This window comes from Geospiza fortis, unplaced genomic scaffold, assembly GCF_000277835.1.
Source record: "Geospiza fortis unplaced genomic scaffold, GeoFor_1.0 scaffold408, whole genome shotgun sequence".
NCBI lineage: Eukaryota > Metazoa > Chordata > Aves > Passeriformes > Thraupidae > Geospiza > Geospiza fortis.
The window spans coordinates 201634-204503 of record NW_005054330.1 but is presented as its reverse complement, the minus strand read 5'-3'; positions in this window follow the sequence as shown (position 1 = coordinate 204503).

The window sequence follows — 2870 nt, the reverse complement described above, 5'->3', positions numbered from 1 at the left end:
TCGCGGTACCGGGGACCCGCTCTGCGTCTGGATCCCTGGAAGTGTCCCCGACCAGGTTGGATGGAGCTTGGAGCAACCTGGGATAGTGGAAAGTGTCCGTGCCCATGGTAAAGGAGTGGGATGGGAATTTTAGGTTCTTTCGACCCAAACTTCTGTGGGATTCCGCGGTTCCGCAAGAGGGGAGCACCAGAGCCAGCCCCAGCCGCGGAGCGCTGAGCTGCCCGCAAGCCTCAGCGCCCAGTTGGACGCATAAGTTCGGAATTAATTTCCTCATAATTTATTAAAAGGCGTGCATAACAAAAACAGGATACAAATAAATGCGTCTGTGTGACACCCCATCGGTGCTCGTTGAACCACTTGCTGGCAAATAATGATGCAAAACAAGGCACCGAGGTGTCCTCAGGCTCTGAGCAGAGATCCCTGCTCGTGTTCCTCCTTCAAGTAGTAGTAGCTCCACTGCAGCCAAGCAGATATGCAGATTTTAAGTGCTTTCTTTTCTGAATTTCGTCAAATATGTCATAAATAATTGGCTCAATGAAAGGCTAAGTCAATGACAAGTCTGAAGTTTGAAACTCAGCGTGTTTTGAGTTCTTTTCAAGTGCCGCCACTCCTCCTGCCTACATCTTTATGAAAGTTAATGATCTGATTAAAGCGAGGTAGAGCATACAGCTGGGAGGATTTCACCATGTGCCTCATTATGAGCCGTCTGAGAACCTGCTTTTTTGTTGAAAATGTTAATTTAAGCCAACACTTTCCACCGGAACAGATCCACTGGGGAAGGTTTCTCCTCCACCAGTGGCCCCAGAGCAGGGCTGAGGCTCAGGGTGTCCAAGCAAGTGTGGAAGGGAGCAGAGGAAGACTTAGGGCACGTCCCTCCTGGAAGTTCAGGGTAAAGTGTCCCACCAGCCCTGTTTAAAGGTTTCACTGATCCAAGCCACGCCATGGAAAGGGGTATTTTTATCTCCAGAAATCCCCTGGGCTGGCAGGACTACTGGGGCCGGCTACGGTTCCCGTGGTTCTCCAAAAGCTCTTCCAGGGCCTCCACGTGGGCTCTCCATTTACAGGGCTGTGATGGGGGGGAAATTCCTCTCACCACATCCTCAGCCTGCTGATGTGATGGACACGTGCCTTGTGCTCTTCCCAGGGGACTCCCCAATTTTGGCTTCTGCACCTCTGCCCAAATCCACGGGAAGAGCCAGGTTTCATTCCCTAAAACAGCAGCAGCACCACACGGGGAGGATCTCAGCACTGACCTGAGGGTGTTGCTAAACACCCCAAGCAAACAGAAACCATCGCCCTGGTGAGGAGGGCCCTGTGTTTGCTCAGAGGTCTGGATGGCTTTACAGTGGTGGCGACAGCAAAATCAGCCACCGAGATGCCCCTTAGGATTCCTTATGCTCTCCTATTTACTGCTGTGCCACATTTTCACCGTTATTACCTGGATATTCCTGTTGTGCAGACGTCAAAGGTGTTCCTGGTGACAGTTTCTAGGAAGTGAGGTCTGCTGAGGACCAAGTTAAGGAATTTGTTCTTTCTGCTCTTGGTGTGGCAGCAGCAGCAGCAGCAGCCACCAGGGTGGTGGTGGGTGATAAGCAAAGGTATTTTCTGCTCTGCTGATTTCCCAAGCGTGGCTGCAGCACAGTCAGAGGTGGTGGCATGTCCCCAGAGCCACCCTGGACCCTGGCTGGGCAGGCAGCCCACATCAGGCTATGCATGCTCACCTCTAGCAACACATGCATTTTTTAGTGTTATATTCACATATTTTAAAGGTCACTGGGACGGGTATTTTTTTAATAACGGAGTGGAATCAAACCTGATTTTTTTTTCCCCAAATGAGCAGAACAGGCAGTGCCAGCCTCCTCCTTTTCGGGGAAGTTCAATCCCCCAAGTGCAAGCCTGCAGCTTTCCTTAGCCTGTGTTGCATCCCAGGCCGAATGTTTGCGCTGTTCTTGTGTTGTTTTATGCCTCCAGTGTGGGGTTTGGTGTTTGTGAATGTTTATAAACAGTGCTCTGGGGATTCCCCCAGGTAAAGGAAACCCAGAGATAATCGATGCCAGGGTGAGCAGAGGTCAGAACACGATACACTCTGAATGCATTTGAGCATCTCCTGACATTTCTGTGGATGGTGATGGATTCTGCTCAATCAATTCACGTGTGTCTCCAGGCCTGGCTGGGCTGCAGGCTCTGCATCCACTGCAGAGCCAGGAACCCAACCTCCCCTCTGCCGCTCCTTCCTTCCGAGGAGCGAGTTCCTCCTACCATCTGTGTGAGATTTAAATGTTTAATTTCGCCCTGCTCTGCTTCACAGCGTGACAGATGATATTCGGGGGAGCTACGAGGCTGTTGTAGATTTATTAATGCGTCCCACACTGACACCATCCCATCAAGATAATGCTGCAACACATTACCCAGGACGGAGCCACGTCCGTCCTGCTGCCCTCCAAGCTGTGCCAAATCCCATATCAAATAAGATCTCCTCTCTATGCTGATGCCAGCAACATCTCTCCAGGGGAATGTTCACATAAAAGATCATTAAATATTATTTTTAATACGATTTTTACTAATATTTCTGATACACTGCCAGAAATGCACACAGGTGGAGATTAAGAGCATCGAGGAGTGTTTAGCTCTGTTCCCTCCATGGGCTGCTGCTCTCTAGAGAGAGGACAAATTATTTGCTCCTCCTTGGCAGCACTGGTGGAGAATCATTTATTGGTGATGGATCCCCGTGGGAATCTGACTCTCTGTGGCTTGTTTATAGCAAGGTTATGTTTTGCTGCAGTTCTGGCCGTACTTTTGGGGTGCCTGACTGAAGGGGAGGGGGCAGAACCCCTTTCCCCACTCTCACCTCAATGTTCCCAAGGAGCTCC